The 16,054-nt window shown below is 38.5% G+C and overlaps 1 protein-coding gene across 7 annotated transcripts in view; it reads left to right on the plus strand.

The window, feature by feature from the left end:
• EXD2 (exonuclease 3'-5' domain containing 2) overlaps positions 1 to 16,054 on the plus strand; it is a 99,202-nt gene that overhangs the window by 2,208 nt on the left and 80,940 nt on the right. For 5 of the 7 annotated variants that reach the window (XM_057543823.1, XM_057543822.1, XM_057543821.1 and 2 more), the window contains exon 2: positions 12,799 to 12,892. The exons of the other annotated variants lie outside the window; for them this stretch is intronic. The gene's annotated coding sequence lies outside the window, so the exon portion shown is untranslated. The remainder of the gene's footprint in view (positions 1 to 12,798; positions 12,893 to 16,054) is intronic. 7 annotated transcript variants of the gene reach the window in all.

The raw sequence follows: 16,054 nt of genomic DNA on the forward strand, positions 1-16,054 counted from the left end.
CTTGGCCTTTTTGATATAGGCATTTATTGTAAAAAAAAAGCCAGTGTACTTAGCTTAAAAATAGCAAATGAGGGCTTCCCTGGTGGCGCAGTGGTTGGGAATCTGCCTGCCAATGCAGGGGACACGGGTTCGAGCCCTGGTCTGGGAAGATCCCACATGCCGTGGAGCAACTAAGCCCGTGAGCCACAACTACTGAGCCTGCGCTTCTGGAGCCTGTGCTCCGCAACAAGAGAGGCCGCGACAGAGAGAGGCCCGCGCACCGCGATGAAGAGTGGCCCCCGCTCGCCGCAACTGGAGAAAGCCCTCGCACAGAAACGAAGACCCAACACAGCCAAAAATAAATATAAATAAATTAATTAATTAAAGAAACGTTTAAAAAAAATACTTTAAAAAAAAAAAGCAAATGAAATTGGACTCCTGAGTAATCTCTCCAGTACATAGACTATGTGGAGGAAGAGGGAGAAAAAGTAAAAAATTCATATGTTTCTTACCTAGGCCAAGAAACTTCTGTATATTAACATTCACATTCAGAAAGCCTGGAAACACTGTTTTGAAAATTCATTCTGGAAAAACCAAGATATGGAAGTTACTGAACATGGGAAGTCTTAATTAATTGCTCCACCATGAGTTGAATACTGATTAAACATAGAATTGCCAGAAATTCATTTACTCTTTGACTTCTATTTTGCTTGGCCCAGATATCACTAAAGAAAAAGTAAAGAATCTTTAAAAGCACTAGATGCTAAGGAAATGTTCAAACATTAGAAATTGTTTGTTTAAAAAAAAACCTAAGAAAATGCTAAGCCCTTTCTCACACATTTACTAAATTTTAGCATATTAAGGGCTATGTATGGATACTAGCATCTCAGAAATTATTCACTTCAGAATATTTTCAACTTTAAAATAAAATAAACTGCTACTCATAGATAAGAGATATTAATTTAGACAACGATCAATGCGTCAAATATATGTATAATTTAATTGTAATGTCATTTAAATTTTAAAGGATAAGTTGTTTATTGGTCATTTCAAACAGACAACAATTTTAATTTTGGGAAAAAAAAGAAATATCTATTTAAATGCAAATTCCTCCGACAAGATCTATAGGACATACATCCATTCTTTTTAAATAGTAATTTAAGGGCTTCCCTGGTGGCACAGTGGTTAAGAATCCACCTGCCAATGCAGGGCACACGGGTTCGAGCCCTGGTCCAGGAAGATGCCACATGCCATGGAGCAACTAAGCCTGTGCCCCACAAGTACTGAGCCTGCGCTCTAGAACCCGCAAGCCACAAGTACTGAGCCTGCATGTTGCAACTACTGAAGCCCGCGCACCTGGAACCGGTGCTCCACAACAAGAAAAGCCACTGCAATGAGAAGCCCGGGCACCGCAACGAAGAGTAGCCCCCACTTGCTGCAACTAGAGAAAGCCCGCATGCAGCAACGAAGACCCAACGCAGCCTAAAATAAATAAATTTTTAAAAATGATAATAATTGTATTAGATATAATTGATACACCATAAAATTCACGTTTTTAAAGTTCACAATTCAGTGGCTTTTAGTATATTCACAAAGTGGTGCAACCATTACCACTATCTAATTTCAGAACATTTTCATTACCCCAAAGAGAAACCCCATTCACATTAGCAGTCACTCCCCATTCCTCCCTCTTAGCTCCTGGCAACCACTAATCTATTTACTGTCTCTGGGTTTGCCTATTCTGGACATTTCATATGAGTGGAATCATATAATATGTGGTCTTTGTGTCTGGCCTCATTCATTTAACAGTGTTTTCAAGGTTTATATTTGTTGTAGCATGTGTCAGTACTCTATTTGTTTCTTAGACCAAATTATATTCAGTTGTATGGACAATACCACATTTTGTTTCTCCATTCTTCAGTTGATAGGCATTTGGGCTGGTTCCACTTTTTCGCCATTATGAATAATGCTGCTATTAACATTTGTGTACAAATTTTTGTGTGGACATGTTTTCATTTCTCTTGGGTATATATACCTAGTAGTGGAATTGCTGGGTTACATGGTAACTCTATGTTTAACTTCGTGAGGAACTTCCAAACTGTCTTCCAAAGCAACTGACCGTTTTACGTTTCCACCAGCAACGTAACATGGTTCCAGTTTTTTCATATCCTTGCCAATGCCTGTTATTGTCTTTTTTTTTTAATTATAGCCATACAAGTGGGTGAAATGGTTTCCCATTATGGTTTTGATTTGCAATTCTGTGATGGCCTTTGATGTTGAGCATACTTTCATGTGCTTATTGGCCAGTTGTATATCTTCTTTGGAGAAATCTCTATTCAGATCCTTTGCCCATTTAAAAATTATTTGTCCTTTTATTGCTGAGTTGTAAGAGTTCTTTACATACTTTAGACACAAGTCCCTTATCAGATTATAATTTTTATATATGTTTTCTCATATTGTGAGTTGTCTTTTCATTTTCTTGATTGTATCCTTTGAATCACAAAAGTTTAAAAATTTTGATAAGGTCTAATTACGTATTTTTTCTTTTGTTACTTGTACTTTTGGTGCCATATCTGAGAAACCCACCTAATCCAAAGTTACAGAGATTTACTCCTATACTACTTCTAAGAGCTTTATAGTCTTAACCCTTACATTTAGGTCTATGATCCATTTTGAGTTAATTTTTGTATATAGTGTGAGCTAAGGGTCCAACTTTATTCCTTTCCATGTGGACATCTAATCATCCCAACACCATTTTTTAAAAAGACTGTTCTTTCCTTCATTGAATTGCTAGTGTATGGGCTTCCCTGGTGGCACAGTGGTTAAGAATCTGCTTGTCAATGCAAGGAACACGGGTTAGAGCCCTGGTCCGGGAAGATCCCACATGCCGCGGAACAACTAAGCCCGTGCGCCACAATACAGAGCCCGCATACCACAACTACTGAAGCCCGAGTGCCTAGAGCCCATGCTCCGCAACAAGAGAAGCCACCGCACTGAGAAGCCCATGCACCACAACAAAGAGTAGCCCACGCTCGCCGCAACTAGAGAAAGCCCATGCGCAGCAACAAAGACCCAATGCAGCCAAAAATAAATAAATAAATTTTTTAAAATTGCTAGTGTATAGATACACAATAGATTTTTGTATATTGACCTTGTATCCTGCAAATTTACTTAACTCATTTATTAGCTCTAACTGGTAGGTAGGTTTCTTAAAACTTTTATGTACAAAATCATGTCACGGGCTAATAGAAATCCTTTTACATCTTCCTTTTCAATCCACGTTCCGTTTATTTCTTTTTTTTAATCTAATTGCCTTGGCTAGAACCTCTAATACAATGTTGAATAGAAGTAGTAAGAGCAGACATCTTGTCTTGTTCCTAATATTAGTCACCATTAAATATTATGTTAGCTGTGGATTTTACGTGATTCTGTTATCAGGTTGCAGAACTTCCTTTTTATTCCTAGTCGTAGAATGTTTTTATCATGAAAGGATGTTGGATTTTTGTCAAATGCTTTTTCTTTGTATGCTGAGATGACCATATGGTTTTTGTCCTTTATTAATATGATTTTCATATGTTAAACCAATCTTACATTCCTGAGATAAATTCTACTTGGTTATGGTGTTTAATCGTTTTTATATGTTGCTGGATTCACTTTGCTAGTATTTTGTTGAGGATTTTTGTGACTATATTCATAGAAATGTTTGTTTTCAGTTTTCTTGTGATGTCTTTGGTTTTGGTATCAGGGTAATACTGGCCTTATAAAATGAGATGGAAGTCCATCGGCTATTTTTTGGAAAAGTTTGTGAAGGATTAGTGCTAATTCTTCTTTAAACATTTGGTAGGATTCACTAGGGAAGTCGCCTGGCCTGGGCTTTTCTTTGTGGGAAGGTTTTGATTACTGATTCGATCTCCTGTTATAGTTCTATTCAGATTTTCTATTTCTTCTTGATTCAGTTTTGGTAGTTTGGGTGTTTCTGGGAATTCATATTGCTTATCTAATTTGTTGGCATGTTAATAGTATTCCCTTAGAATTCTTTTTATTTCTGTAAAGTTGTAATAGCACCTCTTTCATTCCTGATTTTAGTAATTTGAGTCTTCTCTTTTTTTCTTGGTCAGTCCAGCTGTCTTGTCAATTTTGTTGATATTTTCAAAGAACAAACTTTTGGTTTTTGTTTATTCTCTGTATTGTTTTTTGCTTCTCTATTTTATTTATTTCTGCTCTAGTCTTTATTATTTCCTTCCCTCTGCTTGCTTTGGGTTTAGTCTTCTTTTTCTAATTTCTTAAATTGGAAGGTTATGTTGCTGATTTGAGATCTTTCTCTTTAATATAGATATTCACAGCTATTAATTTCTTTCTAAGCACTGTGTTAGCTGCATCCTATAAGTTTTTGTATGTTGTGTGTTTTCATTCATCTCAAGGTGTTTTCTGATTTCCCTTGTGATTTCTCCCATTAGTTAAGAATATATTGTTTAATTTCCACATATTGTGAACTTCCTAAAATTCCTTCTGTTATTAATTTCTAATACCTTTTTTTTTTTTTTTTTTTGTCCACACCGTGCGGCTTGCGGGATTTTAGTTCCCTGACCGGGGATGGAACCTGTGCCCCCTGTAACCACTGGACCACGAGGGAATTCCCTCTAATACATTTTTTAAAAGGGGCATTTTTCACAGGTCTTGAAGTGAGTTTCCAGTCTGTGACGTAATTGAATTCAGTAATTAAAGTCAGAGTATCATTTGTTACTAGAATTTTCAAATCACAATCCAACTTACTTTCCAGACATTTCGTTCAAGTTTTCCATGCATAGTTCTCTTAAAAAAATTTTTTTTTAACATCTTTATTGGAGTATAATTGCTTTACAATGGTGTGTTAGTTTCTGCTTTATAACATAGTGAATCAGCTATACATATACATATATCCCCATATCTCCTCCCTCTTGCATCTCCCTCCCACCCTCCCTATCCCACCCCTCTAGGTGGGCACAAAGCACTGAGCTGATCTCCCTGTGCTAGGCAGCTGCTTCCCACTAGCTATCTATTTTACATTTGGTAGTGTATATAAGTCCATGCCACTCTCTCACTTCGTCCCAGCTTACCCTTCCCCCTCCCCCTGTCCTCAAGTTCATTCTCTGCATCTGCATCTTTATTCCTGTCCTGTCCCTAGGTTCTTCATAACCATTTTTTTTTTTTTAGATTCCATATGTATGTGTTAACATATGGTATTTGTTTTTCTCTTTCTGACTTACTTCACTCTGTATGACAGACTCTAGGTCCATCCACCTCACTACAAATAACTCAATTTCGTTTCTTTTCATGGCTGAGTAATATTCCCTTGTATATATGTGCCACATCTTCTTTATCCATTCATCTGTCAATGGACACTTAGGTTGCTTCCATGTCCTGGCTATTGTAAATAGAGCTGCAGTGAACATTGTGGTACAGGACTCTTTTTGAATTATGGTTTTCTCAGGGTATATGCCCAGTAGTGGCATTGCTGGGTCATATGGTAGTTCTATTTTTAGTTTTTTAAGGAACCTCCATACTGTTCTCCATAGTGGCTGTATCAATTTACATTCCCACCAACAGTGCAAGAGGGTTCCGTTTTCTCCACACCCTCTCCAGCATTTATTGTTTGTAGATTTTTTGACGATGGCCATTCTGACCGGTGTGAGGTGATACCTCATTGTAGTTTTGATTTGCATTTCTCTAATGATTAGTGATGTTGAGCATTCTTTCATGTGTTTGTTGGCAATCTGTATATCTTCTTTGGAGAAATGTCTATTTAGGTCTTCTGCCCATTTTTGGATTGGGTTGTTTGTTTTTTTGATATTGAGCTGCATGAGCTGCTTGTAAATATTGGAGATTAATCCTTTGTCAGTTTCCATGCATAATTCTTCATGATGAATAAAGAAATCCAGTTTGAAATAACCTTTATGGAGTGAAAGTGAACAGAAATTCTCAATGGCTGGGATTATTCATTTGATATTTACTCAGTGGTATCTTCCGTGCTGTTCTATGCCAACCATCTGAGTTTTGTATATTTGAAGTTTTCTTGACAAAATCATCATGAGCCAGCTGTTTTCACTTATTTTTAATTTTAGGTTTCCACATGAATTACCCCTGGTGAGTGGGTTTAAACAGTTATTGTTTATTGCACTGGGTATGTAGTCACATAGCCAAGATTTCTTTTCCAGAGATGGTTCCATGGATATATAATGTTTATTGAGCATCTTCAGTCTGCTAAACACCATTTAGAAAATAAAATTGGGCAATGCCCTTTCCCCAAAGTAAAATATACCGAAGGAGAAGCAAGAAGATTCTTTGATAAAGATGTCGAATATAAATTGTCGTTGTGGGTTCAGTGGTAATCGAGGACAGGCTCCTGGAAAATGAACTGATCACCAGGGAAGTCCCTCATGGTTTGTTTTGATTACCATTGAATCTACAGCATCAAGAAGAGGTCCTGGGGCTTCCCTGGTGGCGCAGTGGTTAGGAATCCGCCTGCCAATGCAGGGAACATGGGTTCGTGCCCCGGTCCGGGAAGATCCCACATGCCGCGGAGTGGCTAGGCCCGTGAGCCACAACTACTGAGCCTGCGCGTCTGGAGCCTGTGCTCCGCAATGGGAGAGGCCGTGACAGTGAGAGGCCCGCGCACCGCGATGAAGAGTGGCCCCCACTCGCCGCAACTGGAGAAAGCCCTTGCACAGAAGCGAAGACCCAACACAGCCAAAAATAAATAAATAAATAAATAAAAACAACCTCCCTCAGTCCCTAGTTTCTGAGGCTTCTTCATTAAAAAAAAAAAAGAAAAAAAAAAAAAGAGGTCCTGGTCACTAGTTGTTAGGTGAACGAATCTTCCTGAAATGTCCCTGCTCAAGACTCTCTTCTCTGTCATATCAGGTCCAGACTCCTTTATCTGCCTATCAAGTCCCTCCATGATTTATCTCCACCATATCTATAATTATATTTCCTGTTACTCCTCATCACACATCCACCAAGTAGGCTGGTAGCCCATTCTTCCCTACATACCTATATGCTCACACTACTCTACCAAATCCTATACATATTTTGAGGTCCATTTCATCCATTCAAATCCTATATATACTTTGAGGTCCTCTTCTTCCACGAGCCTCTTTTCTGACAATTTTAGGCCACATTAGTTTTCCTTTTCTAAGATTCCTGTTACGGTTACAGTTAGCATCACAGTTTACCATTTAAATGTTTAATATTTCTATATGCCTGTGTAGTTTTAAAAAGTACTTCACATACTTTTTTTAGCTTTGTAACAATCCTGTGTGGTTGGACACAAATTATTATTCATTAACTCCAGAAATGTTTTCGAGCATTTACAATGTACCAATGCCCTAGGAAGACACAAGGAATATAATAGTGGGTAAAAAAAGAAGACCCTGACCAATGTTCATAGTACTTATGAGACAGAGACAGACTTTAATCAAATAATAATGCAGTAAATGTAAGATTACAATACTAACAATTGCTAACATTTACATTTATTGAGCATTTATTATGTGGCTGGCACTGTTCCAAGTCCTTTACAGATATTAACTCATTTTATGTTCTCAACCACCCTATGAAGAAAGTATTATTATTCTATGTTACACATGAGGAAAATTACAGTTATGGTACATAAAAGTGTGTGGTAACTCAGTTTCCGTATATAACAAATTCTTATTGGTAGAACCCTCAGATCAGTGACTGATGTGTAGTAAACATGTCTGAGTATTAGCTATTACGATGATGATGGTGAGAGATTAAAATGGGAGAATCCTATTAGAGACATTAAGGGGAGCTATGATCTGAAGGAAAGGCAGGTGTGAATGTGGCCAAGTGGGCAGTTGGGTGGCCATGTTCCAAGCAAAGGCAACACAGCACATGCAAAGGCTCTGGGGGCAGAGGGGGTGGAGGGAGACCTAGAAGGCACTCATTGTGGCTGAAGCACAGCTGGAATGGAACATGATATCAGATGAGGATGCAGCCTAGATTCTGCAGGGGCCTGGCCATGTTGAAGATTTTAGTCTTTAAGAGTCACCGGAGGGTTTTTAACAGGGGTTTATATGATCAGATATGCATTTTATAAGATTATTTTCGCTACTATGAGGAGAAAGGATCAGAGGGGGCTGAGAGTGGATTAGAGTAGATGATTAGGAAGATTTACAGTAGTACACAGGGAGAGAAGATGGTAGCTTAGACAAATCTAATGAAAGTAGAGTTAGAAGTAAATGGATCTAATATCAAAAGATAGAATTTGGTGATGGATTGGAGAGATTAGGGGTTGAGGGACAAGACATCAGGGCCTAGGTTTTTGTATAACTGTTCATTGAAATAAAACTCCTGGAAAAGTCTAAGTTTTGAGGGAAAAAATCATGAGTTCAGTTATACATACATTGAATTTGAGATGCCTCTGAGACTTCCAGGAAGAATTGATAAGTAACCTGAGTTCAGATGCATGGTCAAGGCAGAGGTCATTGATAAAGAGGTGGTGGTAAAGTTCTAGGCATGGACAAGAATATTCAGAAGTATTAAGTGGAAAGAAAAGAAAAGAAGGCCTAGAACCGAGCTTTGAGAGATGCTTGTGGTTAATGCATGGATAGAGGATGATATACTTACAAGGAGTCAGAAGGAGTGGTCAGAAGGATAAGAAAAAAACTGTGAGAGTACTGTCATGGAAGCTGGAAAAGAGAGCATTTCAAGAAGGGAGAGTGGTCAAATTCTCTCAATTGTTGTTGGAAAGTCAATAAGATGACTGAAAAATGTTGGATTTGTTGACACTAAGATTTTATCAGTGAGACATAAGTGATCTCAATCAGAGGTCCTTCCTGGGTTTGATAACGCAGGACCCCAGAGGGGAATTGGCTGAACTGGTGAGTGAAAGGAAAGGAAATGAAGGCAGTTAGAAGAGTAGCTAGAAGGGAAGCTAAGATCCAGGAAGGGTTTTGTTTTGTTTTCTTTAACAGAAAAAAAAAAAAAAAAAATGAGAATGTTTAAAACCATTGAGAAGGATCCTATTCAGAGGAAAAAAAAAAAATTGAAAAAGATACATAGATGAAACCAGACTGTATAGGGAAGGGTTCTGAGAAGGCAGGGTTGGGGGAATCCAAAACACAGGAAACGAATTTGGCCCTAATTAGGAGGAAGGACAGCTCCTCCATTAAAACAGGAGGGAAGGAAAACAGGCTGGGTACTGGTGAAAGTAGGATTATATGTTTAGTACTAAGAAGGTGGAGAATGGGATAGTTTCTATTTTTTCAGGAAAGTCAGTTGAACTTCCACTGGACAGAATTTATTTTGTCTTGTTATCAGTTAAATACAGTTTACATAAGTTGTAAAATACCTCAAAGGCAATAAAAGGCTGGAATCAGATAACGTGGAAAGGTCTGCTCTAAAGAATGCATAGTTTTCCATTGGAAACACCAGTTATATTTTTTGCTTCTTCCAAATTTCAGTACGCCTCTCATCCCAGAGGTATGTGGAACCTGGGAGTATAAACAGCACCATTTGGGTGGGGCAACAGGAAAATAATGTCCTCAAGGGAGAGTCAGATTTTAATAAAGATAAGAAATTGAAGAGAAAGCTTGACAATGCAAGGGCTTTTGCAGGCTGTGGATAATAAGTTCTAGAGGGCACAGTGGAAGAGTTTGGAAGGTAGGCCCCACCCTAAGGTTGTCAGATAAAACACTAGAAGCCAGTTAATTTTTTTTTTCTTTTTCTTTTTTTTTTTTTTTTGGCTGCGTTGGGTCTTCGTTGCTGCACGCGGGCTTTCTCTAGTTGCGGTGCGCGGGCTTCTCATTGTGGTGGATTCTCTTGTTGCGGAGGACGGGCTCTAGGCACGCGGGCTTCAGTAGTTGTGGCTCGCAGGCTCTAGAGTGCAGGCTCAGTAGCTGTGGCGCATGGGCTTCGTTGCTTCGCGGCATGTGGGATCTTCCCGGACCAGGGCTCCAACCCATGTTCCCTGCATTGGCAGACAGTTTTTTAACCACTGAGCCATCAGGGAAGCCCAAAGCCAGTTAATTTTTGAATTTCAGGTAAATAAAGAATAGGGGTTGAAAAATATATGTCCTGTTGTTTTTATTTTTATTTTGCTTTTTTGTTTTGCTAAATCTAGTAACTCTACCCTAAGGGCACATTTGTCATGTCTGGAGAAGTTTTTTGATTGTCACAACTGTGGGGGGAACGGTGCTATTGGGATCTGGTGGGTTGAAGCCAGGGATGCTGCCAAATACCTTACAATGCACAGGACAGCCCCCACAGAAAGAATTTTCCAGCCCAAAATGTCAGTAGTGCTCAAGTTGAGAAACCATGTATTTGAACAATGATCTATAAATTTTTTATCACGAACTCTCCTTTAAACATTTAACATGCACCCATGTTATATGTATATAATGTAATACTGTCCTAATATGTACATTTTTAAATCACAAAAAAGTTTAAAAATTTAAAAACTAAAGGATGAGATGAAGCTGAAATAAACACACTATTTTAAAATATAAATTTTATTTATTTTCTATACGAAAAGCGCTTTTTGCTCCCATGAACTTTTTTTTTTAAGCAAGAGCAATCTGATTGACTTTGCTTTATTTTTGAAATGGTGGTTTAACACACTATGATCTTATGATTTCAGAAGTTTGCCTCTATGATCTGTTTATTACTTCGTTTTAATGGAAATGAAACTCACAAAACTATAAAGGATCCAAACGGAAAATAGCTGGCTGGGCTTACTCAAACATGAAATTAATTTTTCAGTCCCATTGAATTTTACTGAAATTAATCTATTTATTTATTTATTTATTTATGGCTGTGTTGGGTCTTCATTTCTGTGCAAGGGCTTTCTCTAGTTGCGGCAAGTAGGGGCCACTCTTCATCGCGGTGCGCGGGCCTCTCGCTATCGCGGCCTCTCTTGTTGCGGAGCACAGGCTCCAGACGCGCAGGCTTGTGGCTCACAGGCCTAGTCGCTCCGTGGCATGTGGGATCTTCCCAGACCAGGGCTCGAACCCGTGTCCCCTGCATTGGCAGGCAGATTCTCAACCACTGCGCCACCAGGGAAGCCCAATCTAGTTAATTTTTATCTTCTATGATATCAGTCAGTTACACTTGCAAATTAATCAGAAGATGTTATATTTTTAGCAAATATATTTAAAATTCACTGAATCTCTTTTATTTGGAAGATTCTTAAACACAGTAGAGAACTATTTCCAAGGTTTTATGCATGCAAATATGAACATTTTATAAGTGACATACTTCTATGTTTTTTGGCCAAAAAAAAAAAAACCCTACCAAAATAGAAAGACTTCTAAATATCATTTTTCAAAATATTCGTTTACAGTAGCTTTCAAAAAGCAGTTATTTGTCACTCATTACACTATCAACTTTATCTTGAAGGAAAAGAGTTTAAAACATTGTTTTTTAGTATCTATAGAGCTGCATACTACTGACAGACACCTTATCATCATTAACATCATCAACATTTGAAAAAGTTAGCAAATTCGAATGCTCATTTTTTTTTGTAAAAGAAAAGTATACATTATCCCTCACCACTGTCTTCCCCAGCAGAAAAAAAGAAAAGTGTAAGTTATTTGTAGGTTCTGACAACTATTTTAATACTCTGACAAGAAACACTTAGCAAATCTCTGAGCGAAGCCCAGTATCTTTGTCAGCAATCCCCTTTTCACCATAGACCACTGTATTATGAAGATTCTGCTACATAAAAGTCTTGGTTCTATAAAAATGAACATACTGATGTCATCGCTTAAGCACAAAAAGTATAATATGGGTGAGCAGTATCAATCCATTTGCACTGTGGAGCTCCTGTGTCTCCCTGAAGATACCAAAATGACTCATAGCCAGCTGGCATCCAGACCAAATAAGGATGCCAGTGTCCAGCTGTATATTGAATAGTAGCAAAGCTGAATTTCTTTATTATTGTTTTAGCCTTAAAAAGTATAAATAGAAATCTAACATTTTTTTGTTAATATCCCAGTATACCATCACGCACACCCAGGATGTGCCCATCCTACTCCACCGTGGGGACCATTATGTTAGAGGATGGTGTAGCTTGAGACCATTTCCACTTCTTTGCTGAGGTATGTGAGGCCAAGACAGACTGAAGTCAGAGAGACCTGGGTTAGAGCTTCCTAAAATGGCTCCATCGTTCATCAGCTGTGCAGTCTTGTGCAAATTACATAATTTCTGTGCTTCTGTTTCTGTATTTGTAAAATGGAATAATATTGTAAAGTGGAGATAATAATACCTCATGGGACTGATGTGAGGATTAAATAAAATAATGTTAACATAACCATGCCACCTCTCCTAAACACTCACAAATTGAGCCTACTCCCCAAGCCCTTGCCCTCAGCCTTGGCCTACCCATCTGCTTCACAAGGATCACGGAGGCCATCAGTTGAGAACTCCCTCAATTTCAGGCCTCCTCATGGAGGCCTCTTATCACTGCTCTTATCCAAGCACAGTGCTTTCACTGTGCAGTAGAACCATCTCATGTTACCTCCTCACATACTTTGTTCGATTAATTATCCTTTCTCCTATATATTAACCAAGCCATCCAATTCTATTGGCTTTTCCCCCTAAGTTGACAAATATGTTCAAGTGTCTCCCAACATTGAAAAACATTTTTAAACTTAGGTAATAAGTTAAAATCTGTATTTATGCTCTCCCCAAATGTCTGAGAGGAAACCATGAATAACAGTTTTGTTTAGTATCTATAACTCTACCTCATTGTTTAAAATTCCTGCATAACATAATGTTGCATAGTCAACAAATATCTCTTGCATGTCTACATTGTTCTAGGTACTGAGGGTATAGCAGTGAACAAGCTGGATAATATTCCCTGCCCTTCAGGAGCTTACTTTCTAAAAGGAGTGGAGCACAGAAAGTCAATAAGGTAAACAAGTAAATATATATAATATGTTAAACGATGATAACTACTTTGAGGTTTAAATAGGGTGGAAAGAGAAAGCATCGCTGAGAAAAGTGACATTTGAATAAAGATTAAAAGGTCAAGGAGAAGCCCTCAGGGATATCTGGGGAAAGAGCCTTCTAAGCAGAGAAGATAGCAAATGCAAATGTCCTGAGGCAGGAAGAATGCTTGCCATGGAGTTACAGTTACAGTGTCTATATATAGGCAATGTTATTTACTTCTCATATTCAGTCCAAGGTCCTATCCGCATATATTGAAACCAAAAGACTAAATTGTAGGGAATTCCCTGGCAGTCCAGTGGTTAGGACTCTGTGCTTTCACTGCCGAGGGCAATGCGGCGTGGCCAAAAAAAAAGAAGACTAAATCGTAAAGTTAACAACCATCAGCAGTCCTTGTGTAAAATAATAAGGGAAAATCAGGAGAGAGATTCTTTTTATGTCCACACATAAAAAGCTGGAAGAAAATATGCATAGCTATTACTGTGCTCATTTCTGTAAGTGGTCACAGGCCATAATTGACATTTATAAATGTTGTCTTCCACTATCCATTCATTTTTTCCTTTCCCTCACCTAGAACCTCTTTTTCTGGCCTGAGTTCTTTACCTGCTGGGATGAACCAAACTTTCATTCCTGAAGAATCTGAATGCGCTTCAGGGTCCTGCTTTTTTCTGGTTGCTCTAATTTTCCATTAATCTTTTCTATTAGATGTGGAAGTGCTGAAAGGCTTCCCAGAGAATCTCTTGGGTTCCAGAGAAACTCTTGGGTACCTGTGTAACAGATACCCAATTCCCCCTTGTAATTAGGATCAGTCACCTCACCCAGTTGAGCAATCCTTTTATTTGTTTTGGCTGTGCCCCTTTCGGAATCTTAGTTCCCTGACTGAGGATTGAACCTGGGACCCAGCAGTGAAAGCGCTGAGTCCTAACTGCTGGACCGCCAGGGAATTCCCTGGAGTAATCCTTTCTTGGCTGTTGGTTCTGTGGCATGAGGAGCCCAAAATGGCTAGGGGTGCATCTAACTTCCCATTCAAAAGACCTATTATTGTGTTTCATGGTAGAAGCATTACTCTGTTGGGTACTAAGACCTCCAAACCAACAGAACTCAAAGTTGCAGACATGGGAAGTAAAAATTCTGGAAGGGGATTATTAGGTGTAAGAAAGAGAAAAGCCATTTCTACTTCCAACCCTTGATTTGTGGATACATGCATTCTGGCTGTAGAAGAAATAGCACTATATATTAAAGAATATATTGAAGTTTATAAGATGATCTCAGTCTTTCAAGATGCTATCTCCCCACTGGCAAGGGTGCTGAAATCAAGCCATTAGTAGGCTATTCCAGCATTCCATCAGGCCACATGCTTTTGGATAATAAGGTATATGGAAAGATCAATGAATTTCATAGACATGAGCCCATTGTCACACTTCTTTTACAGTGAAATATGCTTCCCATTAGAAGCAACACTGTATGAAACACCATTACAGTAAATAAGGCATTCTGTTCAAGTCTTGGATAGTGATGCCGGCAGAAGCACCATATGAGCAGGGAAGACAAATCCATACCCATAATATATGTCTATTCTGGGAAGGACAATTGCTGTTACATAAGGGGTCCAGTGTAATCAACTTGCTACCAGTTGGCTGACTGCTTCCCCTAGGAGTGTTGTATTGAGGGTCCAGTCTAAGTCTTTATCATAGGTGTGTTAGACTTGCTGAGGAGCTTACTTAGGTCCGACTTATTGAGGGGAAGTTGATGTTGCTGAGTCCACACGACTTGGCCACATTGTACTTGAGCTCATTGAGCAAACACTGTTGTGTCTGGAGAAAGAAATGAAGTGATATTCATACTAAGTGTCATCTTGTCCACCTGACTGAGAGCCTCCGCTGCAGTGGATGCCCTTTTGTGAGCATTTTTATGAGACACGTATTACATTCTGCTCATCTGAGAGGTCCATTCACATACCTCTTCCCCATACCTTCTTTCTACTTATCTTCCAATGCCGCTGTTCTTTCCAGTTCCCTAAGCATATTGTGAAGCTGTAAGCAACTGCCCATTAGTCAGGGTAGGTGTGTTCTGGCCATTCTTCAGTTCAGATAAAGTGGACAACCAAGTGTATTTCTTGAAGATCTGCCCACTGGGAGGATTTACTTCACCACTGTCTTTTAAGGATACTCCTACTGGGGGCTGTAATGCTACAGCTGTGTCTTCTGTTTGGCACAGAATTATCTGTAAATCAAGCATGATTCGGGTAAATTACATGGTTGATTTTCAAATGTTAAGCCAACTTTCAACTCCTGAGATAATTTTTGTCCTCTCCCTTTTTTCTTTTCTTTTTTCTCTTTTTTTCTTGATCAATCTGACTAGAAGCTTGTGGTTCCTATTGATCAATTTTTAAAACTGGCCTTTGTTTTCATGGATTATATGCCCATTTTCTATTTTGTTGATTTCTGCTCTTGATTATTTCCTTCTATTTTCCTTGGGCTTAATTTGCTCTTGTTTTTCTGATTCCTCCTGGTGGAAACTTAGATTGTTGATTTTTGCTCTTTCTTCCTTTTGTGTGTGTGTGTGTGTGTGTGTTTTTAATATTTATTTATTTTGGCTGCGCCAGGTCTTAGTTGCTACACATGGGCTTCTTAGTTGTGGCATGCACGCAGGAACTAGTTCCCTGACCAGGGATCGAACCAGTCCCCCTGCATTCGGAGCATAGAGTCTTACCCACTGGACCACCAGGGAAGTCTCTCTTCTTTTTGAATGTAAAATATTTAAAACCATAAATTTCCCTCTAAAAACTCCTTTATCTGTATCCCACAAATATCAAATGTTTTATTTTCATTATCTTCTAATTTATCTTGATTTTTTTGACTTGTGGATTATTTAGAAGTGTGTAGATTGATTTCCAAATATTTTGAGTTTTCTTAGAATGTTATTATTTATTTGTAATTTAATTCCATTGTTAGAGAAATACTCTTTAAAATTTCAATGTTTAAAATTTGTTTTATGGCTTAACATGCGGTCTCTCCTGGTAAACATATCATTTGCACTTGAAAAGAGTGCATATTTTGCAGTTGTTGGGTGTAGCATTCTATAAATATCAATTATGACAAAATAGGTGATAGTGTTGTTCAGTTCG

Source organism: Balaenoptera acutorostrata, chromosome 3 (genome assembly GCF_949987535.1).
Source record: "Balaenoptera acutorostrata chromosome 3, mBalAcu1.1, whole genome shotgun sequence".
Lineage (NCBI taxonomy): Eukaryota > Metazoa > Chordata > Mammalia > Artiodactyla > Balaenopteridae > Balaenoptera > Balaenoptera acutorostrata.